The sequence below is a fragment of the Elgaria multicarinata genome, chromosome 9 (assembly GCF_023053635.1).
Source record: "Elgaria multicarinata webbii isolate HBS135686 ecotype San Diego chromosome 9, rElgMul1.1.pri, whole genome shotgun sequence".
Lineage (NCBI taxonomy): Eukaryota > Metazoa > Chordata > Lepidosauria > Squamata > Anguidae > Elgaria > Elgaria multicarinata.
In genome coordinates this window covers 84,102,015-84,120,594 of record NC_086179.1, presented here as the reverse complement: position 1 = coordinate 84,120,594, position 18,580 = coordinate 84,102,015, and the positions used below count along the sequence as shown (strand labels likewise).

At 43.1% G+C, this 18,580-nt stretch overlaps 1 protein-coding gene across 2 annotated transcripts in view; it reads left to right on the top strand.

Moving 5' to 3' along the window:
- The window catches only part of CACNA2D1 (calcium voltage-gated channel auxiliary subunit alpha2delta 1), a 488,318-nt gene that overhangs the window by 343,455 nt on the left and 126,283 nt on the right, over positions 1-18,580 (top strand). The window lies entirely within an intron of this gene.

Here is an 18,580-nt window from a genome sequence, read left to right as displayed (position 1 = left end):
AGAACTCACTTTCACCCTCAGCCAGTGTGGTGTAGTGGCTAGAGTGTCAGACTTGGGAGTCGGGAGATCCAGGTTCTAGTCCCCACTCGGCCATGGAAACCCACTGGGTGACTTTAGGCCAGTCACAGACTCTCAGCCCAACCCACCTCACAGGGTTGTTGTTGTGAGGATAAAGTGGAGAGGAAGAGGAGGATTATGTATGCTGCCTTGGGTTCCTTGGAGGAAAAAAGCGGGATATAAATGCAATAATAAATAAAATAAATTAAAATAAAATCTGCATGTGCCATTTGTCTCTCCCCCACCCCGCTGCAGTAATGGCATTGCCATTACTGCAGGGGAGGGGGGAATATGCAATTTCCTTCCAGTCTAGGGTTAAGAGGCCCTTTCAGGCCCTGATGGACAGAGAGGGGAGGGAGGGAAAGGATTGAAAGGATCCTGAAACTTTTGATCTTTCTTTCTTTCCTGTACATTTCTTAAATAGTGCAATCAAGAAAGTGTAGAAAATAGAAACGCTCTGCTTTAAAAGAATTAATCCATGGAAACTATCTGAGGAGTTCACGTCCTCATTAAAAGGAGAACTCTCATGTTCAGCCAATTTTCCTTTCAGTACAGGTGTAAGGGGTTTACCAAGATTCATAATTGTTTGAATTTTTTTTTTTAATAAGCCACATGTAAGGCTCCCTTTTTAATTGCTGTTATGACACCAATTATGGATTCTGTTATTTCTGTGGATTTCTTTATGCACATATTCTTAACATTTGACATTTCTGTGTGGAAGTCAGTTGAGCTAGCTCAGATAAATTTTACTAGGAACTGAAAGGTCTGCCAAGTTGCAATCTTAGCTCTCTAGGTGGGCTGGGAAGAAGGAAATAATTCATAAATGTAGAATATTCTACATATCCCTGCTGTTTCAGCAAAGGGATGAAAGAACAAACATTGAGAGAAAGAGAGAACCCCCCTCCCCCCCCCCACACACACTTTCCTGCACAGAATTGGTTGCCAGCTATTTTTGGCAAGCATTATTGTATAATGGTTTAACGATTTACATAAAAGCTTTGGGAAGATGTGTTAAATTTATTGTGACATACTTCAATAAATAAAATAAATTTTAAACCCAGAATATCAGATAGTGTTAGTCTAATAAATTTTATGGTAACAGTTCAGACTCTGGGCAGTATCCAAGTTTACTATACAGTGACATTTTGCTAGCATAAAGTATCTTACTCCAGTTCCTAAGGTCAAGAAAAGGAAGAAGCAAATTGTCAAAAACGGGTTTGGAAATAGAAGTTTCCCCGCTATCCCATAGCTCCAGCAGCCAATGTCAGTGTCATGGGCTCTCCTGAGGAATCTTCGTCTGAGGAGGAAGCTGACTTACCAGATGTCATGTTTCTCAGAAAACTCCTGCTTTCGATGGGAGGCAAATGATGAGGCTTGCTAGGTAATCTATAAAGCTTTTATTAAGTAACAAACATCTCTTCTACCTGAAGAGAGTCTAATCTCTTGGAGACTTCTCCCTAGGCAAAACTATGCAAACGAAGCGAGACAATTGTCTGATCAAGGAGAACAGGAAGCTTTTCCCGAAATGCCCTTAACTTCAGAGAGCCTGCTGTGGAGGCAGGTTCTGGCGCAATGCTAGCCGGACCGACTTTCTCACACCTTCCTTTCACTATGTGTGTTTTAGCTTCTGGCAGACCTTTGCATCAGTTAGCTTGTCAGGGCGCTCTCCTCCGGAAGAAAGCTCACTTCTTATTGAGTGTGTAGGATTTGGCCTTGAGAGGGCTGACTCTAAGCTCTGGAGAGGGCTGACTCTCAGCTGGTGAATCGCCTGTGAGAGCTTCCTCCCCCACTGGCTGGTGTCTGGCGCTTCCTCCTCTAGTTCTGAATCTGATTCTGATTGGTTACCTGAAACACCTTCTCCCAAAACAGGGGCAGTAGGGTTAGCCCTGACACCAGAGGCTGTAGACTCTCCTTCTTCCGAGGAGGCAGTGTGGCAGGGAGAAAGGGGCTGTGCAGCTGAGGAGGATGCAGGCCCCTCGGAAGAGTCCCATGAAGGCCATACTCCTCCACCTCCTGTCTCCAACAAAGCAGACTCTGAGCCAGAAGTAAGTCATCCACCCAGCCCCCAGGAAAGAAGGAGAGTCTACAGCATCTGGTAAGTCAGCTTCCTCCTCAGTTGAAGATTCCTCAGGAGGGGCAAGGACAGCAAGGAATGTTTTCCTCATCCTGAAGTTATTATATTTAGAGAATAGGCCACAAATTTCAATTTTGAGATGCCACTATCAGTTCCTTCACAGAGAAGCCTGTGTCCTACTCTGAAAATAAACTCATGAATGTATGACAATGCATTTTCTGTCACTCAGATTAAAACATGAAGCTGTATGATATGGAGAATAGAATGGAAACGACATAACTTTTAGGGATGCTTCCTTTTCCTAACTCTGGAGTATCAATCCCTCTCAAAGTCTTCTTCTCACTTGTGCCAAAGCTTAAGATCTTACCTGCCAGCCAGTGTTTGTCATTTCCTACACCGCATGACTTAAAACACACATCCCATTCATTTCATGAAACTTCCATACCTGTGTTCCTTTCATAGCATGAGCAATACCAAACAGCTGGAAAAGGTTACAATGGATAAAAGAAATCAAATCGCGGCATTTTCTTGGCATGTGCTTGAATCGCTTGGAATTGTTTAGAATGAACTTTGGTTCTCGTGGAGAATTGATTACCAAAGTTCTTTCTCATTGTGCCTCCTACATTATGTATCACATTATGCTTATCCATCTCTTTGTGTCCGACTGATTAGATTACAGCAGCACACAGTTTATCAGTTTTGTCTTGAAAATCAATTACCTTGGAAGGCTGGAATAGCACAGGGTTACTCAGCTTCAGCTGTCCAAGGCCTTAGCTAGACCTACCTGTTAGCCCGCGACGGAGGAGGGAAGATCTCGCGTAGTGTTTAACGCAAGATCCCTCCTCTGTTTATGCACGACACACAACGACCTCAGAAGGAGAGGCGTTGCACCCACCATTTTTTTTATTAAAGGGCCAGCAGCACACGAACACTTGTGCACAAAAAGTATTTTTTTAAATTTAAATTATTTTCCCTGCTCCCCACCCCACCCCCAACGGGCGCAGTTCCCGGCTCCTTGTGAGGCATCGTGTGTAGCTGAGTCAACCCATGGCACCTGGCCACACATTCCACGGTCTCGGGCTCACCCCGAGAGAGCGGAAAAACCGAGGCTAAAGGGGAGGGCGAGATCCCGGGGCAAGGGAGGGACCATCCCTCCCTGATCCTGGGATACCCTGTGCATCATGTGTACACACAGGACGATCTCAGGGTTTGCCCCGGGATAAAGCCCCATCTAGCTATGGCTTCAATCTTCAGAAAGAGTAGGTCTCCTTCGCGCTGGTTTGCAGTTCGCTTCCAGATGGAATGCAAAGCTCAGTGGATGCCTTCTCTTTCCCAAATCCCATCCCCAAATCTTTCCTTTGTGATTCTCTGGAAACGTAGAAGTCAACTTCTATACTGGAAGGCAACTCAAGGTTTTTGCTTTGATGCATTGTATGGGGGCTGGCTAAGTCAAGCAGACAGCTTTCATTCCAGCAGTACCAGTGCCTCCAAGAATAAGCATGCTATTGAGGTATGAGCCTAGTCGAAAAGGAGCGGTACAGTGAAATGGTCCAGGAAGTTTCAGAACCATCTCGGACCATGTTGGTATGTTGCATTGGAGGGGAGCAATTGCCATTTGAGAGGGATAGAAAATTTGAAAAAAAAAACCCACTACAGGTTAAACACAAGAAGAGCCATGTTGCATCTGACCAACGTTCTAACTTGTTCACACAGTGGCCAACCAGCTGCCTGTGGGAAGCCCATGGGTGAAGTAGTACCCCTCCCACTCCTGTTCTCAGCAATTGGTATAGAGAGACATACGGCCTCTGATGCTGAAGCTACTATATAGAGATCATGACTACTAGCCAGGCTATGAAATGAACTTACATATATGCAGGTGATTTAAACAAATGCTAATACCGTAAATGGGGAAGTCTAATGGGGTCCTTCCACCAATGGAATGGATACTCTTGGTGGAACCCCACATATGCCCATATTTTGCTCTGGAGGATTGAGGAGAACACAGGGGTGAAGGGGGAGGAGAAGAAAGGGAAGTCATGTTGTGCAGGTGGAAAGTTGCTTGTGCAATAATGGATGGCACCCATTTGCTTTAGTCTGTGAAATTTGACAAAGAAAGCTTTAGAATTAACTATTCCATTACGTTTCTTAAGGCTGCAATCCTATATAAAACCTTCCTGAGAATTTTATTTATTTATTATTACATTTATATCCCACTTTTTTCTTTCAATGAACATAATCCACCTCCTCTCCATTTTATCCTCACAACAACAACCCTTTGAGGTAGGTTGGGCTAAAAGTGTGACTGGCCCAAAGTCACCCAGTGGGTTCCCTTGGCAGAGTGAGGACTAGAACCTGGATCTCTCGGCTCCCAGTCCAACACTCTGGCCAATAATAATAATAATAATAATAATAATAATAATAATAATAATAATAATTTTATTTCTTACCCGCCTCTCCCTCTGGATCGAGGCGGGGAACAACATTTACCACAAAAATACTATAAAATACATAAAACTGATTAAAAACATATACAACTAATACATTATTAAAATAACAGCCCGACATTTTAAAATTCGACTGGGTAGGCCTGCTGGAAGAGATCAGTCTTTATAGCTGTCTAAAATTTGGAAAGATTGTTAAGTTGGCAAATCTGTCCCGGCAGGCCATTCCACAGTCTGGGAGCGGCAGAAGAGAAGGTCCTCTGAACCACACTGGCTCTCTCAGAGGACCTTACCTCTGAGTAAACATGAACGGGACTGCACAAATCATGTCCCCAGTTGAAGAAATTACATCAGGAGATTATTGAAATTACTATTCTTTAATATTTGTGGCGCATGATAACTCCTTACAGGTGACGATACTGCGTGAATAGCTGTGTTGACTACATCCTGGCCCTTTATATGTGGGATCTTACTTTATTTTAGCATAGTGTTGGCGGAACCTAATTCTGGCACATGTTCCATTGGTTAAGTGCAAAAAATTCAGCAGAGCCATAACTTTGTTCACTGTAATACATATTCAGTTCTGCTTTCCTTGGATCCTGCCTAATGGGCCAAATAAAAGGCAATCAGACAGTACGAGAGAAACAGGAGTGCCTCATATTTGCAATGTGTTGAACGTGAAATATGCATTTCTTTCTTTTCGTTCATTCATAACATTTCTGTACCACCCAATCAATAGCCAAAGCTCTCTGGGCTGTTAAACAACATAATATAAAGCTGTTTGTGTAAAACAGTTATATATATTTTTAATGCAATTTTTATGCAATCCCAGGACCCATTAAATATTTTATCGTATGTTGCCAAATGCCTAGAACTAGAGGAAAGTCCTATCCTTGCACTGAGAAGATGTCAATGTTGATGCAGGTAGACCTCTCTGGGGAGACTATTCCACAAGCTGCAGCTTCTGAACCTTTTCCAAATGCAGCCCTCTGTAGAGTACATTGCAGCAATCTAAGTTTGACATTAGCAGAGAATAATGAATGAAATCTTTATTGCCAAAAGCGATAAGCCATCACAATTCGACATAATAAAAACAAGTTAAAAGATAAGCTAAAATAAGTAAGTTAAAAATGGATTATTTAAAGTAAAATGAAAATAATGAACACAAATGGAATATAAAGATTAAAATTCACATTAACATGCATTAAGAACTCACGAGTGGGGATCTAGATCAGTACATATACAAGAACGAAATCTCCAGCTTTCCATTAGGAAACTTTTTGGGAGTCTTGGCGCCTAGCTCTCAACTTACTTGCAGCTAAGGTGAATTTTGCGACCAGCTCAGTAATAAATACATTATTGCCAGCCAGCAATATGCAGATTTGCTCAAGGGAAGATCGGTCAGAAAGATAACGAAGAATGTAATCGAGAATTTTTTGTCTAGGGGAAGTACATACTGTATAGAGGGCATTGCAACAGATAATGTTGAATGTCCTCCACTTAGCAGAGAATAAACTACATAAGCCAAGTTATCCTTGCAACATAGGGGCATAGCTGGGCCACCAGCTGAAGTGGGTAGAACATGCTCTCTGCCACTGAAGCTATCTGAGCCTCAAATGGGAATAAAGAGGCAAAGATTGCAGGCTTAACTCCATGCCGTTGCCAGACCCATAGACCCCTTACACTGGGCCATATATGCCACAAAGTCCTGATACCTGTGGCAGTTGTGGCACCAATACCACAGATTTGGTGCTCATATTATTGCAGATTTTTAAGAACTGCAAATCCTTAGTTTTCATTGAAGCCATGTTTTCAAGTTTGTTAAATGATATAAGATGGCAGATGCTCACTTATTTATATACTGGATGAGGGTTCTGTCCTGCTAGCTGACTTTGCGTAACCCCTTTTAGCTCCTCATGAATACAGTCAAGTCAACTAGGGTTAACATCACTAAATAGCTGACCTGCCTGTGTTTGGTTCCTCGCTCACACCTGCAATGACAGCTTTGTGCTCAGGCCACTCTTGGAAGCTGTCTGAAAACGTCATGAATTACAGTTTGGAGATAGTTTGAAATAAAAGAATTGTGCAACCCATTGGCCATATGGAGAAATCCCCTCTTGTTGATTTCATTGTGTTGAAAAGAGAGACAGAAAATCACCAGTGTGATTTTCCCAGTGGTTCTCAGAGAGGTTGTAAAAAACTACTTCACAGAAAGACACCGAAGTTGGATAACACAGGATGGTCCACATTCTGCACCAGTTTATCCTCCATTTCTTCTTAATTACAGATGTAATTTAGATGATAATTGTAAATCAATAGTTCATTATGCTACTGTTGTAGGCACCGTATTTATTCTTTCTGTTCTCTAAGCTTCATTTAATTGCTAATGGGCTAGTATATTTTTATGTAGACCTTGAGCGTCTTTAAACGAATGATTTATAGCACGCTTGTGACTGGCTACTCACGGAAGTTAGCAGGTCATTTTGATGATAACGTGAGCCTCTTACTTGTCTTCTGCTTCTTCCCTCCATTATTCCATTTAAAAATAAACTGTGGAAAACCCGATTCTTCTGAAATATGTCGGGATTTCTTGCTGTGTGCAGTCAAAGTTGCGCTATAAAATGCCCACTATAGGGTGCTGTCCCTTTGAACTATATGAGCTGGGGAGTTTTAAATTACAAGGCATGTGGTCGCTGCTGTCTTCCTGTGTAATTCAGCTTGTTTCAAATGCAGAAGAGAAGCAGAAAGCAGAGCAACTGTAAGGAAACACAATTTCCCTTTAATCTAAAGGGCTTCCTTTAGGTCATCCAGTCCCTTGTCCTTTTTATTCCAGTTTTTCAAGGCTAAAATAAACCCTTACAGTATTTTAAGCAATATTATATACAAATGCCCGACTAATCCTTGAACAGGATCATTTTAAACAAACATAGTAAAACACATCTCACATAAGCATAATAGTTAATGATAATTTCATTAAAATAAAATTATCCCCTTGTGTCTTATGAACATTAGGCTCTGTGATCTTATGTGTAAAACTATACTTATTAGTTAAGGAATATCCTACATCAAAGCATGCAGAAACTTTGAGAAGATAAGTATAATTTGAATGTGGTATAAAATGTTTGAGGCTGTTTGCCGAAGAGATGCAAAAAATGTAAAGTTGTTAAAAAAAATCTTTCTTTTTTTCTTTCTACTTTACCCTTATTTTATTCTTCTGTTTCATTCAATTTTTTTGCTTCTCTGTATTTTTCTGTTAAATCTGACTGGCCCGGGTTCTGTGAGACTCCTTTGCTCAAGTGAAAAGGTTTTCTTCTCTGCTTAGGCAAATAAATAATGGATCAGGTTTGAAAATCAATTTATAATAAAATAAAATGCTCTCTCTCTAAATGAAAGCCTTGCTGTGCACAGCTGCTCTTGTGTTAACTATTACTGGCAGGTAATAGTTTTGCCTCGATATTGGACTTACGAAAGAGAGTCATTACCATGTAGCAAGTAATAGCCGGCTGGCTGATATAAAACTGTGCAAAATGAATCTGAGCTCTTACAAAAGGAAAGTTAAATGGGAGATCATTGCTGGATGCTCATATATTTCCGAGTAGCTGATTTTTTCAGTCTTACCACTAAAATTCAATGAGTTCTTTTTTGGGGTAGGAAATTTGGAAGGGTCTGACAGAACACAGAGAATTTACTGGGAGCCAGTGTGATGCAGTGGTTAGAGTGCTGGACTGTGAGTCGAGAGATCCGGGTTCTAGTCCTCACTCCGCCGTGGAAGCTCAATGGGTGACTTTGGGCCAGTCACAGACTCTCAGCTCAACCATCACAGGGTTGTTATTGTGAGGGTAAAATGGAGAGGAGGATGATTATGGGTTCCTTGGGGGGGGGGGGAGAGGCCATTTTGGGGATCGCTGGATTTCCATGGCACGCCCAACTGGGCTTGCTTTTGCAAACTGAGATGCCTGGTTTTCTCGAATTCTGGGGACTTCTAACATGTTATTTTGGTTTGGGCCATAATTTGTTCAAATAGAGATTGCACAAATAGAGATTTCAGCAAATTATGGCTGCAAAATGCACAAACCTATATAAACTGCAGAAATTAGGGTTGTAATTTGCAGAGAACGTGCTCATTTGCACAATTTACAGCCATAAAATGCACATAAATGCAATAAATTCTGCTAATTCGCAGAATTTATGGCTGTAATTTGTGCTAATGTTTTTGATGGGGGGGGGGGAAGAGGAAAGGAAATTCTGTCAGCTGGCGTGACTTGTTGCACATCAAGTTAGGCCAGCTGGTGGAAGACTGAACAGAGTGGAACGCATAACATTGCTGGTGTTATATAATAGTTAAAGGTGTGAGCTATGAGCTGCAATTTTTTTTGTTCAACTTTAGTTCAGACATGCCCCTATTAAATTCAAGTAGAGAGTGACTGGATTTGCATGATTAGCAGGGGAAATTACATGGTATGGGTTGCTTCTCCTGCCCCCGCGCATGCTACTCTCAGTCTTGGCACTTCTTTTATTGCCTGTACCGTGTTGTGGGTTGCCATATCATCCGAACCCAGCACTCTGTGCAGCAGGGGTGGCTTTTAGCCCACCCCACAAGCCATGGGTTGTGGGGTGGGTTAAAAGCCACCACCACCACACCATGCACCAGGTTTGAACCACACAGGCACCCATTGTGTGGGTAATGAAGCAAATGGTGTAAACACGTGGGGGCAGGGGATGACTCCTCAGACTGGCAACTTTGCACCTTGCTCGAATCCTGGCAATCTTGTACCTTGCTTGTTCGCACGTCTCTAGTTAGACCTTTCCCCACCGCCATCCCAAAGAATCAACTGAACTATAGTTTGAGAGTGTTGTAAACTCTCTAGTATAGATCTGAGGATACACAGCTCCATAAAACTACATTTCCCAGGACTCTCTGTGGAGGGGGGAATGACTATGTTTAAGTTTAATTCTAAGAGCTAGATATGTCCTGTGATTCTGTCACTGTTTCTGTGTGACAAGGACTAAAACGCTACAATAATTTGATATATACATAGATATGAATAGATACAGAGGGTTTTATGCAATGCTATTCTAGCAGAAAAATTACAAGAGTCGGTATTGTTCGGCTACTGGTTGCATCATTTCTAGCGCAAGCATCACCTAGCCAAATGAAGTTGTAATGAGTTGTCAATGTTTTGTGGAACAATTTATGCAGCAGCTTGTGCAATATGAATCAAAGTATTGGATACGATGCTTCTGCAGTCATGAAAACAGTTCTTCCGCAAGTTTTAGAAACTGTGCTACTGGAATGACAAACTACTTTTCTACTTCAGGCATTGATCATGTGCTTGTCATTCCCTACTCATGGTTGTTTATGGGTTCTTTAGACAATATTGTGATTTTCCAGTTTTGCTTCTATGTCTAACCAGAACTTTTGGTTTTCCCTGCTTTTTTCTTTTTTTTAGAGCAGGGAAACTGACATTTGGAAAGAAAGTGCAATTTCCTCTTCTGTATTTCCACTATTCTGCTATACCACAGTGCCACCTAGAGGTGATGAAGTGGGAAAGCAGGAAAGAAAACATTCTTCATGTAGGTGCTTGGATCTCAATTTTGCAACTGGAAGTAGATACAGCTGATTAATAGCCTCCTGTAGAAAAGCTCACTATTGGATACAACCCAAATAGTTTAAATTCAAAGAGCAAACTATAAATCAACTAAAGCAAGGATTTAGATAGGATTACTCCCGCAACCTTCACTAGTTTTTAAAGTGTGTGTTTGTGTGTGTGTGTGTGTGTAATTCTTTCTTGACATGATTGAAGTTGCAAATCTACTTGACCCTGTTCAGACAACACACTAAGCCATGGTGGTTAAACATTTTGAGCTAAACATTATGGCTTAACATTATGTGAACCATGACTTAGCGTGTTGTGTGAACTATTTGTAACTGTGGTGACTACATAACCATGGTTTAAATATGCTCACTAACCATTTGCTGCATGTCAACTACGCCCATTCCTGATTAGCCATGGTCATTTATGCACTGGTAACCTCATGACTTGTCAGGGTCTGGGGTGTGGGCACCAAGGCCTCATCGCAGGAACACCAGGGCCGGGATGGACAGTGGTGGAACTGGCAAACAGAGTTCCACCACTGGGCCAGAGGCAAAAGGCAAGGTCCAGAGGCAAGCAAGGTTCCGAGTCCAGAGGCAAACAGAGTTCAAGCAGGGCCAGAGGCAAAAGGCATAGTCAGGTGAAACAGAAGGTCAGGCAAGGTCCGGGATTTGCAGGTAGTCAAGTACAGGCTGCAGCAGGCACAGGAAACTGTGTTGCTGTAGCAAAGCTGGAGTGGAAATGCAGTTCTTATGTAGCCCTTTCCTGGCTGCTCCCAGCTGGTCTGCGTCAGCCCACCTGTGAGTGCTCGATGATATGAGCCTGGATCCTGCAAGTACTCTGCAGCTGGCAAGGTGCACTGTGGGTGCCAGGTGGTGCTGTGGGACAGAACCTGACGTGACTAGACTACTGTGACATGCTCTAAGTGGGGCTACCCATGTGTGTGGTTCAGAAGCTGCAGCTAGGGTGCTCACAGGGTCACCTAGCTCTGCTTATATAAAACCTACGTTAAAAGAACTGCACTGGCTGCCAGTTAGCTACCGAGCCATATACAAGGTTACGTTGTTAACCTATAAAGCCCTAAACAACTTGGGACCAGCATACCTAGCAGAGCACCTCCCCTTCTATACACCCAGATGACAGTTATGATCTTCAGAGGAGGCCCTGCTGAATGTCGCCATGAAGAACCTCGATGGCGGGCCTTCTCTGTAGCAGCACCCATGGTCTGGAAAACCCTCCTGCGATGTAACAGACCCTTTCACTAGGCCCGCCACATAAACCCTTCTCAGGCCAATCACCGCCACTAGAGAACCTGAGGGAGGGTTAAATAAGACCTCTCCCCTAGCTATGAGGGAAACAGGTTTAATATAGGATCTCTCGAAATATACTGTGGGTATAATCCAGTGTGGGTGTTTAATAACCATAAGGCAGGTAAATAATGCCAAAGCTGACATGTGGTATTTGGTAGCTAACAAAATAATAATAAGTTTATTGTTATTTAAAAGCTTTAAATCAAAATATAATACTTTTAATCCTGCCTGATCTAAACTCTTCACACACCAACCACCTCACTCTCTTCACATCAGTCCAAAGTCCCTAGAAGCCAAACTCTTCTTACTCTCCTCACACGCACTCAAACTCACAAACTCCCAACACTCTCCTTATATACTCCTCCCACCACCTATTACATCATAAGCCACACCCACTCAGTTTTAACATTCCATACTTACCAGAGATACTAATCTAGACATACAGAAGATATTCAATTGTGGGGTAATGCCACACCTCCCTCATGTGGTTCGGGTGGCGGAAAGTAGGGGTGTGCACGGACCCCCCGCTCGGATCAGCCCGCTCCGCGCCACTCCGCCCATACTCCGCTCCTCTTTGCCGTGGAGCTCCGGCTCCGAATCGGAGCTCTGCAGTGGAGGGGAGTGGCGCCAGGTAAGGCCGGGAGAGGAGGGCGGGGGGGGTTACCGGGCCCTGCCGCCGTCGCCGCCCGTGCGGCGATGGCGGCAGAGCCCGGTAAGGGACCAAGGGGGAGGGGGGCCTTACCTGCCTCCGTCCGCAGTCCGTCGGCGTCTTCAATTGAGCCCGCGGTTCAACCAGGAAGTCTGGCCCGCAAGCTTCCTGGTTGAACCGCGGGCTCAATTGAAGACGCCGATGGACCGCGGACGGAGGCAGGTAAGGGAGAGGAGGGCGGGGGGGGTTACCGGGCCCTGCCGCTGTTGCCGCATGGGCGACAGCGACAGCGGCAGGGCCCGGTAAACCCCACTTACCTTTCCGGCGGAGCTCCGGATCGAGGCGAAGGATCCGCCTTCACCTCGATCCTCTTCGCCACGCTCCACCGGCCCCCCCAATCCTCTTCACCTCAGCCTTAAGGGCAGGCGAAGCCCCCCGCTCCGCTTCTAATTCGCCGGTCCGATTAGAAGCGGAGCACATCCCTAGCGGAAAGTGTTATAGCTTTTAAATGCCTCTTTAAAAAGTACCCCTTCACACAGGCTTTCCCTGGACTGTAATTTATCTGATTTTATATTGCACTTTTACCTGTTAATGTTTTAATTTATTGTATACTTATTGCATTTTTATGGTTTTAATTGTGCACTGCCCAGAGAGCCTCAGCTATCGGGCAGTTATTTTTAAATAAATAAATAACTTCTGGATCACTTGCAGAGAATGCGGGAGCAGAGTGAAATTTTAAAATAAGCTTATAAAATCATAAATCATAGTTTTGTATTCAAAAGTAAAAGGTGTTTGTTGAAGAAAGCACATAACCCATGTACCTGAAAACCAGCAAAACTGATTTTAACAATAGGAAACAATTTCCATGTTCAGGTACGAATTCTACTAAGGCAACTGGGATTCTAGAATGTCAATTTGTGTTACGTTAGACTGTTCATTTCTGCTTTCTCTCTACATGAGGGATGTGCTAAACCCTAAATACATGAGGAATGTTCTGATCCCACTCTGGTAACAGGAAAATTGCAGTAAAACAGGATGATGCCTCATACTAAGTCGGACCATTGGTCCATCTAGCTCAGTTAATGACAAAGAGTCACATGGCATATTATTATGGCATATGCTTTCATGGACTGCAGTCCACTTCATCAGATACATGAAGTTTTAAGTTGAGTTACAAGGAAACCTTATGACTGCCAAAAGACTTATACTATCACATTGGAAGGACAAATTCACACCTCCCATAATGCAATGGATCGAGGACCTAACAATATTATCAACTATTGAACGGGTGTTAAATAGACACAACTTGCAAGTGGATAAATATATGGATATCTGGTCTGGTTTTCTTGAAACCTTTGTATAACTCCCCCTCTTTTTTTGGGGGGGGGGGAATGGTACATATGATGGAAATGACAATAATCCTATATGTGTAATGTATGGGGTTTTTTTCCTTTCGTTTTCATGATGTATTTTCTGTTCTGTTTTGTTGATATTCACAGAAAAAAAGTTGAGTTACAATGATATACAGAAGTTACACACACACACACACACACACACACGATTGTGGTATGTGTGTTGTAAACGATGAGATCAGGAGAAAATGAAATCCAGAAAGTTCAGGCAGAGCTAATTAACTTATTGGGCATTCACAAAACAGTTGGGTCATAACACAGATGTCCTTGCCTTGGTGAGCTAGTTAACATGTGTAGACTGGGTTCACACAACATGCTAACCCACACTCAATGGTTGGGTTTGTTGTTGAGCCATAGGTTAGCGTGTTGTCTGAACTCAGGACATTTCCCACTGGGTGGCTTGTTTACTGAGCAGTATGGCTGATTTTTCTCAAATAAGCTACCTTGAAAACCCAAACCACACTGCTTGGTTAACACCCCCCCCCCCCCAAGAAAATATCCTGTCACAGTCATCCTGTGTTGTGCTCCAAAGTCTCCATCACTTTGCTTTCTTCTTCTATAGTCTGGCCCAGTAAAATCATTGTTGATCCTTGGACCGCAGATGAAGAATCTGTTCCATCTGTAGGTGCATTGTGTTCTATCCTGCAATTTTTATTTAAGAAAATAAGTAGCAAGGATAATGAAGTATCATAAATAAAACAGATAAGGAACATAAAACAAGCTAGGAAGTTGTCATTTTAATAGTTCTATTTCTCTACCATTAAATTAATTTTCTTTAATGATATTGGAATGTAGAAGGAGACATATTAATCCCATATATTTTTGGCTATGCAGCAAAAACTAATTTGAAAAACACTCATTTACAGCCGTTATAGCTATAGGAAAAGTCTAGTTGAACGCAGTGAGGCTGGTAGCTCTGATGTCAGTGGGGGCAGGGAATCCGCTCCGGGTTTCTGTCAGAACCAATCAGAACTCTAAAGGAGTTACCCAGGGTTCAGAAGCACCTTGGATAGTTCCTTTAGAGTTCTGACTGGTTCTGATTAAAACCTGGAGTGGATTCATTGCCCCCACTGGCATCGGAACCACCAGTCTCCACTGGTTGAATGCAATCAGTTATTAATAAATCTCTTTTATTATTTTGGAACAAAGAGGCAGCAGTCCTTTGCACTCTTCCAAGCAAACTCACTGAGATTTACAAGTGTAGGATCAGGATGCACAGGTCTTAACCTGAGCTGCATCGTGCCTGGTTACGAATACATAATCGATATAAATAGTGCAGGAAAGAAACTATTTTCTCCTCTAAAATTTGAAAAGTTGGGCCAAAAGAGACTTTCTGGCTCAGTTCAGATAAATAAATAAATAAATCATGTTTCTCAACGGTGGTTTTAGAACTCCATGGTGTTGTCTGGTGGGAAACTCCAGCCCATGGTAGAGTTTTTTTTTTGGAAAACACTACATGTTGAATATCCACGCTGTGCAGAGGAGAGTTCCTGCACAGCCACTGTGTCGTGTGTTATGTGGAGGGCTCTGTGGAGTTTTCCATTGCATTGAGTTGACTTTTCCCACTGGCTGCAGAGTTCCCTGGCAAGAGCGGCGAAAGGCGCGAGTGCCACTCTAGGAGAGCCGCTGGGATTGTTTTTTTGCAGCAGTGGCTGATGGGATACCATCGGGAGGACTGGGGGAAGAGAAAAGGCAGAGGAACTGTCAATCAAATGTTGCATTGGATTTTACTCAACTCCGCAGTAGCCCACAGTCGCACAACGTTGGAGTTGGAAATAGTTGTGTGGGGAGTACCTCCAAAAAGCTCAGCCATTGTGGGAATTTTCACACTGTGTTGACTAACGTGTTGTCTGAACTGAGCCTCTGTGTCACTTGCTTTGTGATTTGCAAAGCAGTACGATCACATATTTGTCATGTCTAGCCGTGCTCCGCTTAGGTTGGGGGAAGGAGTTTCAGACGATCCATCAGAATCAGACTCTGAAGCAGAGGAGATGGCACCAGAAACATCCCAGACTATACCAGTGGGGGAGGCGGCTCTCACGAGCTCTTCACCAGCTGGGAATGAACCCTCTCCAGAGCTTATCTCCTCAAGGGTAAACAACACACAGTCAGTGGGAAATCAGTATTCTTCTGAGGGGGAGGGCATGGAGAGGCTAGACTGAAATGGGCAGAGTTAAAGGAAGGTGAGAGAAAGTCAGCCCAGCTAGCATCTCACCAGAAGCTGCATCAGAACCAGTCTCCCTGAAGTTAAAGCATTCTGGGAAAAGGCTTTCCATTCTCCTTGAAAGGACAATTGTCTTGCTTAGTTTGCATAGTTTTGCCTAGAGGAAAATTCCTAGAGGTTAGACTCTCTTCAAGTGGGAAGAGATGTTTATTGCTTGAATAAAGCTTTGTGGATTACTTGGCAGACCTCTTTATTGTCTCCCATTAAGTTCTTTGGAAACACGACAATATTCCTTGGAATTGATTGAAAGCGGTATCGCTTTGAGGTGAACAGTGAGCTAACAGGCACTGATATCAAATCAATATGAATACACTTATGTGTTTAAAAGTCTAAAAGGAAGTTGTACAGCCAAAGGCTTAGTAATCATAACTGTGTGGTTAACAAGGACCCCTTTCTGACCATCTTTGTTCAAAGATAAGAGAATACAATGAAGAAGCTTTCAAGGTCTTCCAGTGAAGGTGTCACTACAAATGGAAGCTTCATCCCAGTTGGGTTGTACTCATTTTGTGGCATTGATCCACTCATAAGAGCATTGGTATAGAAACCGTCTATTGTTGAAAAGAAAGGGGGAAAGCATTCATATGAAGGAGTTGCCCCTGCTGCTCTCCATCCACCAGTTAGGGGGATTTCTACTACATAAAATAAAGAGGTTTAGCCTTGGCAGTAGTTTGAGAATTACCGAAAACTGCATGAAGGTCTGCTTTACTTCCTATAATCAACTTTCCATGTGACGAATCTTCCACATGGTTGTATTTTGAACAGGTTTTTGCGTTTATGAAGTGAGACTAAACTACCCATATGGAGTCTGTGAAACATAAAAAGTTGGAGTTAGTTGTAACCAATCAACATCAAACTGTGTTCTGCAGAGAATCGAATAATTGACAACTTGGTGTCGTGTCTCCTGTCCTTGTTGTAGATTAGAGTGATGGTTTGCAACATGTGCTTATAAACAAGACGGCCTTAAAAATGACTTAATGTTGTTATCAATCTGATAAGAAGAGCTCAGCATTGATTTGATTCAGCCCTCTTTGCTGAATGAAGCACTCATTACTTTGAAGACATAGGGAACAGCTACATCTTTTTTTTTATTCTAGAGTAAGTGTGGAGGGCAGGGCTCCTGCTACTGCAGTCCTGATCTGGATTAGAGGGGCCTCATAACTGCAATATACATATATTACCAATTAGTGATATAGGAGAGGGGAAATACATCATATAGACATAAGAAAATGAGAAGAACCATCCTGAAACAGACCCAGGGTCCATCTACTCCAGCATTTTGTTCACACAGTGGTCAACCAGCTGCCTACGGGAAACCCATAGCAGGACATGACTGCAACAGTGCCCTCCTGCCCATGTTTGAGAACCACAAGCCTAAAGAACCATATATGCCCCATGGATATATAGAACTCGTTGTGTGGTTCTTTGGAATCTGGTCTGTATTCTCAGAACACATTACTGAAATGACAGCATGTATTGACATGTTATTTTGTGTCTACTTATTCCATCTGTGTATTAGACTCTTAATGCAATATAATTTGTGTGATAGTGGAATTTTGAAGAAGAACAAAGTGACTGTAAGACATGTGACTAAGGCCAGATCTACACCTTGGGCATGTCTAGATGATGTCTTATCGCGGGGATTGCCCCAGCATCATGCCTGTGCATCCAGATGATGCATAGGGGATCTCAGGGGCAGGGAGGGATGATCCCTCCATTTCCCTGGGATTACTGGGATGGCTTTTAGCCCATTCCCCCCCCCTGCAGTCTTGGGATTGTCCCAAGACCGTGGGAGGTGTGGGTGGCCATCCTGGTTTTGTCCCAGCTCCTCACGAGTAAATGCGAGGAGCCCGGAACCAGGCATGGGGCACGGAGGTCTTCAGCTCTGTGCCCATTGGGGGTTGGAGGGGGGAGCAGGATTATTTTTTAAACTAACCTTAACATTGGAGCGCTTGTGCTCTCATCTTCAATAAAAAAATGGTGGCTGCAACGTCCTCCCTCCTCCCGGGACGTTGCGCACCACATATGGACTGAGGGAGCGGATCTCACGATCAGCATATCGCGAGATCCTCCCCCTCCGCTCCCCTGGTGCAGACATGACCCTTGTGTCAAATCATTACGAATATGGAATAAAAAGCAGGACACAACACTATGCAAGGAGAATATGGAATGTGGATTCTGCCCCAACAGTTATAAGTGCACTTCAATACTGCTACAAAGCACTAGTATAGATCGTGCCTAAGTGAATAAAGAATGAAATTACTATTAGAAATGGATAAATTCCTCCATGAATTCGTCTATTCCTTCACAGCACAATCCTTTGTACATTTATTCAAAAGTAAGCCCCACCCTATCCATTGGGGCTTGCCCTCAGGTAGGGGTGTCTGGATTTTGTGAAATCCGTCCCAAGTGTCATTCTTTCTGTTGTCCATTCACAGACAGAGCTGAATATTTCCCCCATTCTGCGGAAAAATACACACATAATTCCATTAAAAAGTTTACAACAATTTACATCATTTACGTTACTACGTAACATGTAACATATTGTCCCCCTTTCCATTTGACTTTTCCCTATGTATATTTCCTAGCATGGCATCCGTCTCAGCAGGAAGTTGCATATTTTCCTGCAAACGGATTTGTGTAAATTTCAGGAAAGCAAAATAATAATAATCCAGACGTCCATGGACTCTGTGCAGCCTAGGGAGAACAGTCCGCAGCAGATTCTGCAGATCAGTTCTTTAGAAATCCGAACTCATTTTAGTCCATCTCAAATTCCTCTAGCATCCCAACTGTCAGGTATCTGCGCCTAGAATTGCAGCTTT